Source organism: Haplochromis burtoni, unplaced genomic scaffold, assembly GCF_018398535.1.
Source record: "Haplochromis burtoni strain Fernald_Lab_line unplaced genomic scaffold, NCSU_Asbu1 Contig_95, whole genome shotgun sequence".
Classification (NCBI taxonomy): domain Eukaryota; kingdom Metazoa; phylum Chordata; class Actinopteri; order Cichliformes; family Cichlidae; genus Haplochromis; species Haplochromis burtoni.
The window spans coordinates 1,937,846-1,956,902 of NW_024582456.1; the positions used below are offsets into that span (position 1 = coordinate 1,937,846).

At 39.8% G+C, this 19,057-nt stretch overlaps 1 protein-coding gene across 4 annotated transcripts in view; it reads left to right on the plus strand.

Annotated features, from left to right (window-relative positions):
- LOC102296583 (leucine-rich repeat transmembrane neuronal protein 4) overlaps positions 1-19,057 on the plus strand; it is a 61,125-nt gene that overhangs the window by 10,299 nt on the left and 31,769 nt on the right. The gene's annotated exons all lie outside the window — the stretch shown is intronic.

The window sequence follows — 19,057 nt, forward strand, 5'->3', positions numbered from 1 at the left end:
TTCCTGGGGCGGTTCTCATGTGAGACAGTTTCGTCGTAGTGCTTGATGGTTTTTGCAACTGCACTTGGGAACACATTCAAAGTTTTAGACTGACTGACCTTCAGTCCTTAAAGTAATGATGGACTCTCGTTTCTCTTTACTTAGCTGATTGGTTCTTGCCATAATAGGAAATCTAACAGTTGTCAAATAGGGCTGTCAGCTGTGTACCAGCCTGACTTCTGCACAACACAACTAATGGTCCCAACCATTAAGAAGGTAAGAAAATCCACAAATGAACCCTGACAAGGCACAGCTGTGAATCTACAATATAAAAATCTTTAGAGTTATTTATCAATTTTTTCTTTGTAACATAATTCCATATATCTTGCTTCATATATTTGATGTTTTCTGTTTGTTTCTACAATGTAGATATAAACCCCCCCCCCAAGAATTTATAATATAGATGAAAATATAGATGTTAATAATGGTAAATAATCTATGTATGGCAATGTTTGTGCAAACTTTTGTTCAGATTGGCCCACCTGTTAAGGAGAGAGTACATACAGACTTATATAGATATACTACAATCATTATAGCAAAGAAGGTAAGGTGTCAGATATCTATAAATGAAACAAAGTAAATACAGATCATTTTTAATTTTTCTTTTGCTAAAAAGACTATACCAGACTACATATTTACATATATATATATTTCCAAACTCTGGATGCTTGACAAACGTAGAGTCCCAACAAATAATACTCAGTGTTTATGCTAAACCAAGCCATCATCAAAACAAATGTCTGCCTAAAATGTTAAAAGCATTTCTCAAACGAACCCGTTCTTACTTCACTGTTAGCTGCAAACGTACCTCATTCTGCATTTACTTAGAGACTTCATACCAGCCTCAAATATGCAGCGTATCCCACCTCGTTCCAGTCAAGGTTGTGATTTCAAGCCGAGTTACAATGTTGCAGTGGGATTCATTAGCAAAAATGCACATAATCAGACCTCAGACTTATCTTTAGTAAAGCACCTCTCAGGCTGCTGTGTGTGTGGGGTGAGATCTCCTCCAAATAAACATACTCTGCGATATGTATGATTCAGACTTTTGACAGATGTTCCTCTTGGAGGTGTGATGTCTGCTCGGGTGAGGAGGTGGAATACATTACAACAACAAAAAAGAAGAATACTTAGCAGCAAGTCGAGGCAACGTGAGATCTGTGTAATAATAGCTTGCAGTCTAACATGGACTGTTAAAATGAATACGGCAGTTGTGTTGTTTCATAATTAATCTTAGCATCTCTTCTTTCATCCGATTGATGTTTTCGTGATTTTATTACTCTCATTATGATGTGCTAATAGCACATGTCTCAGCCAGCTAATAGCTTAATCTGGCACAAGCGGAAAATATGATGTTCCTCCTCCACGCTCCAACACAGACAATATTGAATTTCACTCTGGGTTAGATGTACTTATTTACAGAACACATGCGACGAACTGCTGTTTGTGTCTCTGGTTAATCATTAAAGATCCCTGCAAAAGCTTTAAAGCCAGAGAAGTGGGAGTCTCCTCTGAGCCCGCATCGTTCTGCCGAGGAAAACTAAATGAAAGCCATCATTTTGTTGACCTTCACACCTTCATTTTTAATTGAGGCCAGCGCTGATTGACAACATCATTAATTGTGATATGCACTTGATATTACATGATAACCTAGTCCTTCATTTAACCCTAAGATCAAATGTCTTGTGTGAGCAAATCGGTTGATTTGGTACTACTTTGGCATGACTGAGCCGTATGTTGTAATGAAACAATGAATGGGAAGTTTTGAAATGGAATTAGAAGCCCCCTTTTTTTGCACAAACTAATTTGGGAGTAAATGAAAAGACCACAGAGATAAGTCAGACTAATTCATCCCTCCCCATCACACAATCTCCAGTGGTCCTCCCCTCCTGGAGCCACACACAAACCATGATGAATATTTAATGCGATATTAAACTTCTTCTTTTTTTTTTTTTTGTTCAAGACCATTTTTTCCATTAAGTAGTGATTAATTAGAAGTATGTTTTGATCAGAGGAGTCTCTTTCCATGGAGGCAGAGGATCTTGCGCCTCCTCCTCTGCTTTTGAGATTCATGGGGGAGCCCAAAATATAAACGAGTAATTGGTTGGAAAAAGAATATTACTAAATCTTAACATCATTTCTAACATATTTCCCCTCTCTTCTCTGGAAAGAAAAAATCCATTATTGCAACTCTGATTAAAATTCTTCAACAGCAAAACCTGCAGGGCAGGAAAAAGGTGAAAGATCAGTCTGTGTGAAGAGTTGGTGGGTGGCGGAGGAGGAAAAACAGGCTCCTGTTGATGCTCCCTAAGGCCGCGCCTCTTATATCAATTTAATGTACTTTGTCTTTTTTTTAATGCTCACGCTGTTGTTGACCAAATGAATGTTTCAAATAGACAATTTCACATTCTTTTTTTTAATTATTCACGATTTTTGTGTTACATTCATGCTGTTACATAGTGGATGCTGCTATACATGTTCTAATATACAGCCTACTGTGTGTTTTTGTGTGTGTTTCTCTAAGATACAGTATCTTGTACGCCACTGTGTTGCTACCTCACCCACCCAAAATAACAAATTCCTGTAATAAAATAACAGCAGAGTCAATTTCTTGTGAGCAAAGCTCTTTCTCAGCTAAAGTCTTACTGACAGAATAACATAATTTGTCATTTCTTTTTTTTGTTGTTGTTGCTTTCTTTGTACTTCACTTGTACCCCACGCATAAGCCCGAGCTGTGTCCTTCTGTCGTTGAGTGTTGTGTGCTGGGTTATTCTTTACGCTTCCTTGCTGGCTACAGCTGAGGCATTGCATTTGTGGCTCATCCGTCTGTGTCATTCTCTTGAACACCTTGAGGGTTTCTTTAAATTTGGAACAAACGTCCTGTTGGACTCGAGGGTGATCTGTTTAGAATTGGGTGGTGAAAGGTAACTGTGACCCAACAAAACAATGTTTTTGTCTACAAAATATGCTAATTGTGGACTCATTTTTCATCAAATATCTAACAGAATTAAAAAAAAAGGCCTTTCCTGTCCACAAGATCAAAGGTCACCGTTGCCGTGATATTATGATGTTGAATAAAATGGCACAGCTCTGGATTAGACGACTTACCTCACTGTACAGCCAACACCCATTCCAGACTTTCATCCTGGGGAGGCTGTGGCTCAGGAGGTAGAGCTGGTCACCTACTAATTGGGCAAGACACTAACCTCAAGTTGCTCTCTCCAATGGTGTGAATGTTACATAGAAAGCACTTACATAGAAAAAAAAGTGCTAGTATGAATGGGTGAATGAGGCAAGTTGTAGAAAAGCACTTTGAGTGCTCAGTTGGAGTAAAAAAGCGCTTTATAACAACCAGTCCATTTACCAAGAAGGATTCACACTGTGCAGTTCTGTCATTGTAAGAGTGCTAACTGGCTGCTGTCTGTTGATTCATATTCAGTACAGGTGTGACAGATAAATCCTCCTCAAAAACATCTCTGTGTCTGAAAAATTACTTAATCAGGCGCTCTGTCCGAGTGTTTTTGTTCTGACACGGTCAATTTCATCTGGATGTGATCAACATAGTTCAACTATCTGGGTTTATTATGAGGTGTAGCATTAGCTGCTTTAGTTAAAATTGATTTCTTAGTCAATTTGAGTCTAACTGTGCGTGAAAGTGTTTACTATGCTCGTCATCTTAGCTTAGCTTTTTAGCTGTCAGCTTTTGCTAGCAAAACGAAGCTAAAGCATTTCTGTAATTTACCTAGTATTCGTTTCTTCCAGTGTTATCAGTCCCATCCACTAGCTGCTTACATGCTTCATGATCCAGCAAACCTCTTCGCACACCATTTACACATTTGCTCTCAGTGTAAACCAGTTGTAATCCTGTGTCTATTAACAGTACTGATCAGTAGCACAATGTTGGTGCCTCGGCTGTAGTCATGCTCCGGTGTTTCATCAGAGGACAATCATTTTTCTTGCAAGGCCAGCCTAATAAACCGAAGGCTGTGTCTCTTTTCAGCCTTATCTGAGCAATTAATACAAACGCCTTGAAGGATTTACTTCCTAAAGTAGGTGTAATACTCTGGTATTGAGGAATGTACTTTTCTTTTCAGGACTCATTTTGTTTGAACTTTTTCATGTGCTTCAACGTTTCCACATTGCTATAACTCCAGGGGGGTACATCTAGTTTTGGTGTCAGACACTGTGAAAGATTGGCCCACAATTTTACACAGGCATTCAACAATCCATCATAAAAGAGAAATTCATTTTAGAAGAAGCAGAGAAACCAATTTCTCCAGTTGACAGCCGCCTCAATAGACCACAATGCAATGCAGCGTCATGACAAGTCATGTCTTGTTTTTTATTATTTTATTTTTACTCTCCACCTACCTACTGCAGCTGAATCAAGCAACCTGACCCTCAACTCCCTGGCGCTCGTCAAAAGGCATACAGGGAAATGCAGGAAATCACTAGCTGATGTCAAAGCAGATGTGGCAATTTGAGGGAAGTTCAGTACCCGAAAGACAATTTACATCAGATCTGCGCTTCTGGCACCCACAAAACATTACAGATTGATGATACATATCAGTGTAAGTCTATCCAAGGGTGGATTTTTCCATCAAGTCTTCAGTCTGAGTCAGAGTTGAGGAACAAAAGAACTACTTGAATTCCCAAGGAGTCCAGATCAATGTCTCTTTTCAAAGAAAAAAGAAAGTATTTGCACATATCAGTAAACTTCTAATAACTTCTCAAAAAATCTGAATCCCATATCGAGTGTCCTATTATCATGGCGTATCTATCAATCAGCAATCACACGCCCTGGATTCCCTCAGTTTAAGCTTCTCCTCACTCAGTCAGCGACACTTCTGCTTTAATAGGATTTGACAGCTTATCTAGCACTTTATGAAAAGTCGGGCACCGCAGAGAGAATGAATAATATAACATGAAAATATTAGACATAACATTTTATGCCGTTTTATGGTCACAGCAGCCACGTTAATTTTTCATCGCAGCTTGAAGCAGTTACTGCGTGTTTAGCCCTTCATTTTATTATGATTCATTTAATTAGAGCTATTAAGACAGTTTGACGGAGACGCTGTAGTTCTGCCTTCTGTGTCACTTTGATTCCCTTGAAAAGAATTTGAAAGTGATATTTAAAAGAGAATGAAATGATGAAATGTTGACTAGGCACATTAGTGCTTGCCCTTGTAAGTTGTTGGACTGCAATTTGTATCTCCACGCTTCTCTGTAGAGTGACACTACAGTTTCTTTCATCATTTCTGCTCAGAAGAATTTTGATGTAACGTTCACGTCTACCTCAAAAATAGTGTTTTCCCAGAAACTAAAACCTCTACATCGTGTAGCTACAGCATACCAGTATGTTCTCACTCTGTCTGATGGGACACAGTGTGTCAGTCAGCACAAACTGAAAATGATGCCACACTTCTGCCATCTTCCTCACTTATAGTGAAATATAAATATCAGAACACTCACAGTGGCTGTGCTGATGTTCAGCAGGTAGGTTTGTCGTGTTTACCGCCTGAGTTACTGTTGCGTTTAATGCATATATGTACGCAGTTTTTAGCCAAAGCTAGTTAGTGAAAACAAAAAAAAAGAACAAGATCCAAGACTCATTAAAATTAATTAGCAGGGTTAAAGTATGAAGACACGCTCCCTAGCAAGCAAGTCAAACTTTATTCATACAACACATTTCAGTGTGCTGTGCAAAGCATGAGCTGCCACACACTACATACTAAGTAATATCTAAGTACAAATAAGTAAGATAGATTCTATTAGATAGAAATTGTTAAATAATTAGGACTACAATAAGATCATACAACCTGTATGTCCAAAAGATAAACAAAATAATTCAAATAAATTTATGCTGAAGCGCCAAATCACAACAGCAGTTGCCTCAAGGTGCTTTATATTGCAAATTAAAGAACCCAGTTTGAGCAAGCACTTGGTAACAGTGGGAAGGAAAAATGTCCTTTTAACAGGAAGAAACCTCTGGCAGAACCAGGCTCAGGGTGGAGTAGCTATCTGCTGCCACCGGCTGTGGATGAGGGAAGGACAGCTGGGTAAAAGACACACTGTGGAGGTGAACCAGAGATTAATAATAAGTATCGATTAAATGCAGAGTGGTGTTCAAACATAAGAAAAGTTATGGTATCTGGACTTAATGCAAGCCATCATGAGGAGGGATATCTGCATTTTATTTATATTTTAATTGCAACCCAACATAAAAGTTTCACTAAAAAAACAGGAATGTCATTTGACCTATTAGGGGCCCTTCTAAAGATGGAAATTAAGCACTTTTAACCATTGGTTGTTTTGGTTCTTTGAAACGTGACTTCCCAAGCAAGGGGTGGACCTACCCAAGGATAAAAAGACAGAGCAAGCTAACTTGTTAATCACAGGTTAGCCACAGACTAAAGAACAGTCTCATTTATTATCTATTTCTGTCCAAATGGAAGAAACAAAAGTAACATCACACTAGATTCAGTAAGACTTTAAAACCCATTGAAAAAGTGTTTACTTGTCGAGGATGCGGTGTTCTCTGACCATATGCCTATTTTATGTGATATTGTTCTTTTTAATCCTGTTCTTAAGCGTGCTGTACCTGCTCGATGTTATCGTGCTTTTGGCTCAGATACTGCCGAGCGGTTTTCCATATTGTTTGACCAATTTATTTCTTATCCTCCTGAGTTGTCCACCTCAGATGGATTAGTTTCTTGTTTGGATTCTGCTTGTAAATCTGTCCTCGACGCTGTCGCTCCTTTTATATTCAGACAATGCAAGCCAAAGGCTAGTCCTTGGCTAACTGATTTTACCAGAGCCGCTAGAAAAGAATGTAGAAGATGTGAAAGACAGTGGAAAAAAGATAGGCTGTGTGTCTCTATGGAAGCTCTTAAGACTAGCTGGAAAGTCTATCAGAGAGCAGTAAAGGCTGCCAAGCACTCCTATTTTTCTCAACTTATTGGTGCCAGCTCGCATAACCCTCGTGTTCTATATAACACTATAAATTCTGTACTTAATCCGGAAGGCTATATTCTTTTGCACTCTTCTGCGGTTATGTGCAATAAGTTTCTTAATTATTTTGTGGATAAGGTTGCTAGTTTGAGACCTCCGACTCTACCTATTGCTGACCCAGCCATGCATGGTTCTTGCTCAAGTCTGTTCTCTGCTTTTCTACCAATTGTTTTATCTGATTTAGAGAAACTTGTGTTGAATGCTAAACCGTGTGGCTCTCCAAATGACGTTGTTCCTCCCCATTTTCTTAAAAAGGTATGTCCTATCATCGGACCACATATTCTGAACATTATTAATACTAGTCTTTTGTCTGGTCAAGTACCTAGGGAATTTAAGCATGCAGTCATACATCCTTTTCTTAAGAAACCAGGCTTAGACAGTTCAGTCATATCAAATTTTAGACCCATCTCTAAGCTTCCCTTTCTTAGTAAGATTCTGGAAAGAATTGTTTATACTCAGTTGATAGACTACTTGAATGACTCTAAATTGTCAGAAATCTTTCAGTCCGGCTTTAAGCCATTCCACAGTACGGAGACAGCCCTCGTAAAAGTTATGAATGACATCCTGATAGCGACAGACCGTGGTAAATATGCAGTGCTGGTCTTGTTGGACATGACAGCTGCATTTGACACTGTGGATCACGATTTGCTGATCTCCCGCCTACAGCACTGTGTGGGAATTTCTGGTTCGGCACTTTTGTGGTTAAAGTCCTATCTCTTAAATAGGACCTTTTGTGTTAAGTTGGGGTCGGCTTCATCCTCTGTGGCCCCTCTGCTTTGGGGTGTGCCACAGGGATCTATTCTTGGGCCGTTATTGTTTTCATTGTACCTCTTGCCTCTTGGCGCGATTTTCCGAAAGCATAAAGTGCCATTCCATCTATACGCAGCCGACTGCCAGCTCTACTTACCTTTTAGTCATTCTGATAGTCTCCCAACTGGACCTCTGCTTGACTGCCTTACTGATGTCAAAGCATGGATGGCAAAAAACTTTTTAAATTTTAATGATCGGAAGACTGAAGCAATTTTATTTGGCCCAAATCGTTCTTCTCATACTCTGGATGTTGATCTTGCAGCTTTGACTTCCCAACTAAAGAGTTCGATCACAAATCTCGGAGTTAAAATTGATTCTGCACTCACCTTTGATGACCATGCAAACGGAGTGGTAAAATCAGCATTTTATCACCTCAGACGTTTATCAAAGATTAAGCCCTTTCTTTCCAAGCGTGACTTGGAAAGCGTTATTCATGCCTTTATTACCTCACGTTTAGATTATTGTAATTCTCTTTTAACAGGGGTTGGGCAGGGCACTTTGTCACACTTGCAATTAGTGCAAAATGCTGCGGCACGATTTTTAACTGGCAGAAGAAAATTTGATCACATCACTCCGATTTTGGTCTCTTTACACTGGATTCCAATTGAATTCAGGATCTGTTTTAAAGTCCTTTTATTGGCTTTTAAATTTCTAAATGGTCTGGCACCTGTTTATTTGTCTGACTTGTTGAAGCCCCACGTCCCCACTCGTTCCCTTCGTTCAGCTGAGCAGTTGCTGCTTTCGGTCCCAAAGTCACGGCTGAAACTTAGAGGAGACCGAGCGTTCTCTGTTGCCGCGCCGATGCTTTGGAATAACCTTCCTCTCCATATTAGACAGGCTGCATCAGTGCCAGTTTTTAAGTCTTTATTAAAAACCTACTTTTATTCCCTGGCTTTTAACTCTGTGGGTAACTGACATTTTTATTGTTTTTTTTTTAACTTTATTGCTATGTCTGGTTTTATTACTATGTGCATATTAGTATTGTACAGCACCTTGGTCTACCAGGTGTGTTTTTAAAGTGCTATATAAATAAATAAATGATGATGATGATGATACTGAGGTCATGAATGAAATGGAACAATTTTCTCATAGACTGCTACCTCCTGCTGGCCATGGGAAAGAATGCTAGTTTAAAGCACCTCTGCTTTGCTTCACTTTTCAGACCCACACGTATATAAACATACACAGATACATCTCTTACATAAGGTGTATCAGCACACTGCTAGAGTGGGCGTAGCATGTCTGTATAGAGCAGGGGAGCAAGAACCAGCCTTATTAAACAAATCAAACTTTTGATCAAACTCATATGAAATTTTGCCGAAGCGCACAGCTGTTGGAGCACATGGAACAAATTGACTCAAGGAATGAAATGTGTCAGATTTCATTTCGGTGTAATATTGATGTTAAATGCTATGGAGATGTTTAAATATTTGCTGCCGTATAATCTGCTTTGACATGTATTGTGAACAGGTGGAGGGAGCGGAGGGATTCATCTCTCCGTTTTCACTCTGGCTGCCAATGCTTCTTTTCAAATCAAACAAATGGGTCAGCCCTTTGTTCCGGCAGAATATTTTTACTTGCCTTATCTAAAAGGGATATAATACACTCTGATCAGCGGGCTGTTTCAGCACTCTAAATTTAAAACGCTTTCTGGATTTGTGTAGGCAGACAGCAGTCAAACATTAACCAAAAAATAAAAATTTACTCCATGCTGGGCAAAATTATAGTTAATTTTGGTCATTCACAGAAACGAAAAACAACGCTGTCTACACAATGCAGGATGTGGGGCAGATATTCCTGTTGGGATTACGTGTGCTCCGAGTGAACAGAATTTAAACATACCTCAGCTGATTTCTGGATTTCTTTTCTTTCAGTTCGACATTCCCCAGGTACCTTACTCCATGTTTTTGTACCGTGTTTTTTTTTTTACCAACATCCTTTCCCAGCTATGTTTCTCCATACAGCGAAAAGTAAACAAGCCAAACTTAAAGTAGGAAGACAAACTGACAGAAAGAACTTATACTTTTATAAAATTATATAGGCTGAAACTGCAAGGCCATGTGCTGGAAAACAAAATAAAGGCAATAAACTGGGAAAAAGCGTAATTAGCCAGTTTCCTTGGAGATGAGCCAGTTTTTCCATGCCAATAAATTCAGCAATCAAATTAACTTGTGAACGACACATTGACATAAAAATTCAATTCTGTTGTAACGTAGGTAGATGGGAGAGATTATGAGAAGAATATTTAGAGCCAGTGGAACTTGGTTTCTAAAGTGAAGCCATCATTTATGCCAATCAGCCAACGAACTGAATGCAATTAATGGAACTAATTCAGTTTTGTCAAATGAGCCAATTTAAAGAAGGAAAGCTGAACAATGTTATCTCCTTGTCCACTTTCTGAAAATGTTGAGCTGATTTTGTACAGCCAGTTTGTGTCCATGCACAGAAAACCTATTTGCTAGTTCATTTAAACTCATCTACTTTGGTAGACGGCTAAAAATGTTGTATTATGACAAAAAAGGTTGAAAGATCGCCAGATGTCCATTGTTTGTGCCTTTGACGGAGTGTGTTTTAAGCCCAAACCACAATCCTTTCCTAAATACAAGTTTAAAGTGACAAGAATGGAAAATAGTTGAGGCCATCATGTAGTATCCCCTACATGTTGTCTGATGTAGGACTTTAGGTACTCAACAGTCCTGGATGCTGCTTGCTGTTTTCCTTATTTCATCATGTGCTAAATGTTTACAGTTGGTGAAATGTCTGGACTGCAAGTAGGTGAGTTCCTGGACTCTTCTCCTACAAAGCCATGCTGCTGTAATAGCTGCAGTATGAGCTTTAGCATTGTCTTGGTGAAATATGCAAGGTCTTCCCTGAAAAAGACGCCATCTGGTTTGTAAATCTGTTGCTCTAAAGCTCCATAGGCACTAGTGCACTTTCATACCTTTAGCAATGCAGGCATTTGTAGTGAGGGCTGATAAAAAGTCGGATGCTCCCTCTCCTCTTTAATGCAGGAGAAGTGGTGTTCATCTTATGCAAAAAAAAAAAAAGAAAGAAAAAAGAGTCAAATTTCTATTTGTCTGACCACAGGACACGTTTCCACTTTACCTCAGTCCACTTTAAATGAGCTTTGGCCCAGAGAAGACATTTCTGGATCATGTTCACACACGACTTCTTTGCACGAAAGAGCTTTAACCTGCCGCCTTGTAGATGACACGGTGAACTATGTGCACAGACTGTGATCTCTGGAAGTGTTCCTGAGCCCATGCAGTGATTTCCATGCCAGGATCATGCTGTTTTTAATGCAGTGCCCCCGAGGGCTCGAAGATCACAGGCATCCAATATTGAATTTTAGCCTTGTCTCTTGCACAGAGTTTTCTCCAGATTCCCTGGATTTTTCATGATATTATGCACTGTAAATGATGAGATATTCAAAATCTTCACAATTTTATAGACACAATTTTGGGGGAATTGATGAACATCTGCTCATCTTTATTTTTGACTCTAACTCTCTAAATTCTCTAATCACATTACTGACCTGTTGCCAATTATCCTAATTAGTTCAAAACGTCCCTCCAGCTGATTCTTTTTAGTACTACTTACTCTTTTTGCACTTGCCCATTTCTTTTTAGAGATCTGTTGCTTCCATCAAATTCAAACTAAGCAACTATTTTCCTTGAAACAGTACATGTTCCCATTTGATGTGTTTTCAATGCTTGATTGTGAATAAAGTCATTGCATGTAATTGGCTATACATTCTAGCAAAATAATGAATAATAACAGAAGTAAACAGCAACATAAGACACAGCTATGTCTAAAATTGTGATCTAAATGTGTGAAAGTCCTGTCCTACTGAGGTTTGTTTCTGATCCGTTATCACGCAGGCCATCGACATGATGTTATGTGGCATTACCATAAATTCAATAGCTGCTGATTATAAACTGCTCAGGAAGTGTCCTTAACCTCTTTTATAAATGATACATATATTAATACAAATCATTCAGTGACCATGGTAACACATATGGCTGTCAGCATGTGAGCACGTGGATTCACTCAGATCAATCAAGACAGTCAAAGGTTGTTAAAACGGTCGTGAGCGTGCATCCTGCTCTGTTCACTTTGATAACTTCATCAGCTCCAGTCAGCAAAGCAGCCGCATGGAGATCCTCTGTGCATGGAAATCCTCTATGTGCTCACCTCATTTTCTTCTAATTATTTAGTTTTATCAGTTCAATTGTTGCTCACAATGAGTTACTCATGAGCTCCTAGTATCACCATGGAACACAAATTAGAGCCTTCCAGTGCTGCATGATCCGCTTTCAAACCATTTTATTACCGGTCAGCATTACAGCAGCTGTTATAATGTTATGATGGTTATAATGTGATTTTGAAATGTTTCTGAACGCCTTGGAAATATTTTGCTGGCCTCTCTCCCCTGCTGGAGCCAGCGTTCTTTGTTCTCTGGAAAATACCAGCACTGGAAAGCACTCCGATTTCTACGCTATTGTACCAGAGTGAAGCCCAAACATGTTTGTGGCTACACTTTGTTTGGATTCTCCATTCAGTAGCAGCTGCTGTCTCATGTCCAGCATTGTACATGTCCTCCAGTTAGAGAAAGATCGTTGTTTGGGTTCACCATAAGAAAACAGAAGCTTCTCCATCAAGGCTAAAATGAGGCCCACTGTAGTTAAAAGTAGATTTTGGGCAGTCGTTGCTTCCGACAAATTTACTCCTCCTCATGTAGCAAATAGATTCAAACTCCAGAGTAAAGAACAAAGCGCAGGGCTATGTGTTCTGCAGAGCATCCTTAGTACAGATAGATCTGTAGAGTTTAACCCCGGAGGACGGGCGTTTTTATCAATTTGAGATCAGGACTTATTGATCCTGCATGCCCGTACATGCTTGACATTACTGAAGACTCCCTGTTTTTGGTGACTCTCGTATCTTCGTCAATCCCTATTTCCATAAAGCACAGAGGTGCGAGCTCACAGCTGTAGCAGAATGGAGAGGTCATGCGCTTCTCTTGCTCCTGAGGCTTTTCGTCCCCCCCTTTCTTTCCACCCACCTGTCAAACAGCTTTTCTCCTCTGTAATAGTCTGACTGTATTGCACAGACACTGCCCTCAGTTGCAGTGGATTTCCAGCATTTTTCATTTTTCCCTTTTTGCCCAAGCCTGATTTGACGGTGTACGGCCAAAATGTAATGAAACAAAAATGACCACATTTAAATGACAAGTGTAGCCCTCCATATTAAAGTGGCTTAATTCAATCTCAAATGTTTTGCTAAGGATGTGATGGAAACTATTTTCCTGCATAGCATTTTTCTTAGTACAATTTAGTGGTAATGTTTTTTTTTTCTTTTCTCCAGTTTGCCCATACAGCACTACATTTTGTAAAATAGCTCTTTATGTTCTAACTTGACATTTCAGTGCCACAACATGCTTGAAAAAGTTGAGAAATAGACTCCATGAATTTAGATGTCTCGAGTGAGCCGAAAACAAGGCTGCTGATATGAATCGTTATGAGCGGCAGCATTTAGTCCAATCTGCTTCACGTCGACCCACATGTCAGAGAGATGCACAATTCGCATTCATGCTGCCTTCATCTCTCTCCAGAGCACAGTCACACACACACACACACACACACACCCACTGACAATGTATAACTCATCAAGAGCTGCGGAGATGGCAGCAGTCACATCTGACTGCAAAGTCAAGTAACATTTTTATTTTTTCATTTCATTGTGGAAATTCTGAACAAACCCTATATTATGTGCTGTCTGTCAGCAGTTTCCGAGTCAGGCGACTGGTGTGTTTTTTTTAAAGAAAAAAAAACATTTAGTGCAAACCCAAGGTCCGTGGAGCAGCCCCTAAACCTTGTTTGTTGGCAGAAGGGCAAAATGACAACCCATCAAGTTAGGTTTGTTTGCTAAATGGAAAGATTTTTCTTGGCCCTTGAATTTCTCTCTTGTTTAAGAATGTATTTCATTTTTATAACTGGCTGCACTCAAGGAAAGGCTTCATCAACCAGTTATGAATTACCTGGTAACGTTAAAATGCTGAGCAAAAGTCTTGAGCTACTCCTCATTTCTTCATATTTTGCTTCCAAGCACCCAGATTTTCTTCTTATTCTTTAAAATAGCCTTGAGCAACAGTTTTCCAGGCTTTTTGAAGGTCTTTCAAAGTTTTACTTTGGATATTTTCTCCTTTTTCAATCATTTTCAGTCAATTTCTTGTACCTGAACATTTTCACATGAATGTTTGCTTTGTTTTCTACTGTTTGTTAAGCCACTCTCCTATTAGTCATTTAGGCATACTAAAGACACCAAATGCAAGCAGATAACTTTAAGAGCCAAGTTTAAATCAAATCTTTAAGCATTTTGTTACTTTCCAGTGAGTGTCTAAAGCCATCTGTAAAACACGGTGGAGGCTCTGTCATGGTTTGGGTCTGCATTTCAACTGGTGGTGTGGGAGATCTTGTCAAAGCTAATGGAATATTACCCAGAAAAGTACCATCAGATTTTGATCCACCATGCAATACCATTTGGAAAGCATCTAATTGGCAACAGCTTCATTTGTCAGCATGACAATTATTTCAAACACTGCCAATGCAGTAAAATCAAATCTGGATAGAAAAACATACAGTGGAATACTGTCAGTGATTGATCAGCCTCTTCAGATCCTGGATCTCAGCATTATTGAAGCAGTGTGGGATCATCTTGACGGAGAACGAAACAAAAAGAAGTTGACATCTAAAGAAGAGCTTTGCAATGTCCTGAAGATGTGTCATTTTTTAGGCACAAGCTGCCAAAGAGAATTCAGGCTGTGTTAAAGAATACACGCGGTCATACCAAATATTGACTTCCAAGCTCTTTAAAATTGTACAAACTCGGATTTTATACAGTGGGGCAAAAAAGTATTTAGTCAGCCACTGATTGTGCAAGTTCCCCCACTTAAAATGATGACAGAGGTCAGTAATTTGCACCAGAGGTACACTTCAACTGTGAGAGACAGAATGTGAAAAAAAATCCATGAATTCCACATGGTAGGATTTGTAAAGAATTTATTCGTAAATTAGGGTGGAAAATAAGTATTTGGTCACCTCAAACAAGGAAAATCTCTGGCTCTCACAGACCTGTAACGTCTTCTGTAAGAAGCTTTTCTGTCCCCCACTCGTTACCTGTATGAATGGCACCTGTTTGAACTCATCATCTGTATAAAAGACACCTGTCCACAGCCTCAAACAGTCAGACTCCAAACTCCGCCATGGCCAAGACCAAAGAGCTTTCGAAGGACACCAGGAAAAGTATTGTAGACCTGCACCAGACTGGGAAGAGTGAATCTACAATAGGCAAGCAGCTTGGTGTGGAAGACATACAAGACCACTGATAATCTCCCTCGATCTGGGGCTCCACGCAAGATCTCATCCCGTGGGGTCAAAATGATCATGAGAACGGTGAGCAAAGATCCCAGAACCACACGGGGGGACCTGGTGAATGACCTGCAGAGAGCTGGGACCAAAGTAACAAAGGTCACCATCAGTAACACACTACAACGGCAGGGAATCAAATCCCGCAGTGCCAGACGTGTTCCGCTGCTGAAGCCAGTGCATGTCCAGGCCCGTCTGAAGTTTGCCAGAGAGCACATGGATGATACAGCAGAGGATTGGGAGAATGTCATGTGGTCAGATGGAACCAAAGAGAACTTTTTGGTATAAACTCCAACTCTTGAGCCACGATCGCCCCGTGGGCAGCACGGTGGCACGGTGGTTAGCACTGTTGCCGCACAGCAAGAAGGTCCTGAGTTCAATTCCACCATCAGGCCGGGGTCTTTCTGTGTGGAGTTTGCATGTTCTCCCCGTGTTTGCGTGGGTTCTCTCCGGGTACTCCGGCTTCCTCCCACCGTCCAAAGACATGCAGCTTGTGGGGATAGGTTAATTGATTAATCCAAATTGTCACTAGGTGTGAATGTGCGAGTGAATGTGAGTGTGAATGGTTGTCTGTCCCTATGTGTTAGCCCTGCGACAGACTGGCGACCTGTCCAGGGTGTACCCCGCCTTTCGCCCTATGACAGCTGGGATAGGCTCCAGCGCCCCCCGCGACCCTGAAAAGGATAAGCGAATGGATGGATGGATGGATGGTTCTAATATTACATTATTTAAAGTGGACTACTTAATAGCATCCTGAATTTTTGAGCAATTGTACAGACAAGAACACTCTGACTGTAGTGGTTTGAGTGAGAAACTACAGAAAAGAATATTCTGAAGTTGAACTTCCTGATATTTCAAAATTACTTCCATTAATCATAAGCCAACAACCATGGGCTCTATTTACAAGAATCAATGGTGCAGTTTATAAGGTCTTTAAAAAACCTCAGCTGGTCCATGCAACATGGTGGAGCAGGAGCAGAACACTGAGCTCTGCTCACATCATTGAACTTCTCACCCTATTATGCAAAGCAGGCTGAGCCGTTCTGCAAAGGAATGCCATTGGTAATGGCAAGGTTTAAGTCCCTGATAGCTGAGAGTGAGGCTTGAGCTTTATTTGTAGCTCTGCAATTTCTTTAAGTCAGCGGTGACTCAACAGTTTTTGACCACAGTCATTAACCTAACCAGCTGCTCTTAATGATGATAATATTACCAGACATTTAGAGGACTCGTTTCAAAGAGGAATGTGGATTTATTTTATTTATTTTTTTGGCTTTTTATACTCTTGGTGAATGAGCTCCAGTTCTTTGTGGATCAATAAGTTATTAGCAATAAATAGAACATAAGATACAAAAAAAGACAAGACGCATTTTTCACTCTCGTGCCTCGATCCTCCTCCAGAAACATTTCTGCTGGTGAGGTGAAGTGTGTTATTTCTTTCGTAATACAAAAAAAAAAACAAGGCGCTCTTCGAGGTCAGCTGGGCTCACCATGCTGGTTTATGCAATTACACATCTTTAATTTGCTTAGCGTAGCAACTTGTTTGCATTTAATTTGCTGTTTCATATTACAGCACAGTTGTTGTGCCTAAACACATGCCTACTCACACATTTAGCAGAAATGAGGCTGCATGAGAATCCAATTAAGGCACCTTTTCCTTTTGGTAAAACTAACCCAGTGTCACAATTTGGTGCTGGATGAGGAGCTGGATGAGGAATCAAAAGCAGGACTCTTAAACATGGAGAAGACGGATTCAAAAAGGCAGAATTATTGCGCTGTTGACACTTGAAACATAAACTCATGAACTAGAAACTAAGAACTTAAACACTAGGGAAACTAGAAAACTAGGTGCCAAGTAATTTGGAAACACACAGCACATGGAGTGGTACGACACAACAAAGGGCAAAGGAAAACACAGGGCTTAAATGCACAGGCAAGACAACGAGAGGATGGGGGAACAGGTGGGAACACCGCTGGGACAAATCTGACATAACAAGACAAAGGAAGCAAAGCAGAATACACTGACATAAGTCAACGACTATCAAAATAAAACAGGAGGCATGACATCATGCAGATGCAGACTTGACACGGAAACACGACAGACTCTGGGACAGAGGAAATACAAAAGCAAACGAAAACATGGGAACAGACTAAACATAGGCTAAACTAAAGCACTTCTGGATGGATGCAAACTGCATTTCGTTGCCCTGTACCTGTGCATGTACAATGACAATAAAGTTGAATTCTAATTCTAATTCTAATTCTAATTCTATTCTATTCTAAACACTAAGGGAGAGAGGACTAAGATTACCGAGAACTAAAGAAACCCAAACACATGAAAAAATATTCAAAGAATCTAATTCCAGAAGCTGAAACACAAATAGTGGGTCGCAGACCAAGTACCATGACACCCATCTTCTACTTAATGCAATCTGTTTGGAATGTTATCATATGTGTCCATCAATGACCTCAGTGGACATACCCTATCAGAGCAGAGAATAACCTACTGCAAATGTTCACATTTTGTAAAGTTAATGTATGTTTATCCAGCTGTCAGCTCTCACAGGCCAAACCCTGGAGAGATCACCAGTCAATCGCAGGGCTAACACAGAGAGATAGACCTGTGTTAGCACTGGTTCACACCAGTTAGATTTTTTTTAGATTCACCTGCTACCTTAACATTCATGTCTTTGGAGTGAATAAAGAAGCTCGAGTACCCTGCGATACTGCACGCAGGCACAGGGAGAACATGCAGCCTTCACACGGAAAAGCCCCAGCGGGTTCCTACTGTGAGGTGATGGTGCTAATTACTTAACCACTGTGCCTGTATAGATGGATGGATAGATTCTAGTACATTTTGTCAATATAGTGATAAAATCAGAACACACTAGAGCTTTACACAGACTCTTATTCCTTTTATTCATTTACTTCACCAGGCAACTCTAACTATATAATTAGTCTGGAGAGACATGGAAGCACACTACAACTTGACCAGGTGGCTGACACATCGTCACAACTATTAGGTGATAACTGTCATTTCCAATAACTGAATGAACTGAATTTTAATAGCTTGTAATGATGCTGTAATAGGTGTAATAAGATGAAACAAGAAGGTAATAATATGCAAATAGCAATTTATTATCACCTGATTAGCAAAGTAATTTCTAAAAATAGATGATGACTGAGAACTTTCACAGACGAATGTCCAAATAATGATCTTCTGAGTAATATTACATTGAAATACATGTAATTACGTGATAACAGGGGATAATAATGCAGAAACAAATATATGTCTGTGAGGTAAAACAATTACTAATAGTATCAAAATATTATAGTAATAATATTAACCTCCTGACCATTAAATTGTAATATCTGTGCATTTGTATATACAAACTTGTGGTAGTAACCTCATAATTATAAGTTAATGTTGTTTGCTTTAACCGTGGCTCCATAGTAGAGTGGTTTACACTGTTGCCTTACACATGAAAGCTCCCCAGTTTGATGCTGGAAGGAGACTTAGATCCCATTGGGGGCTGCGACAGGAAAGGCATCTGGTGTAAAACTCTGACAAATCACATATAATGAGCCATCTGCTGTGGTGACCCCATGTGAATAAGGGAGCAGCCAAAAGAAGCTTCATTGATTGATGCTTTGACATATTAGGATACTGTTATCATATTATAATACTGGAGTGATTCCTGCATTATGTCCTTAGCATTCGTCTTTGTTTGAAGGTAACTGGGTAAACATTATATGTAATGTGTGACTTATTT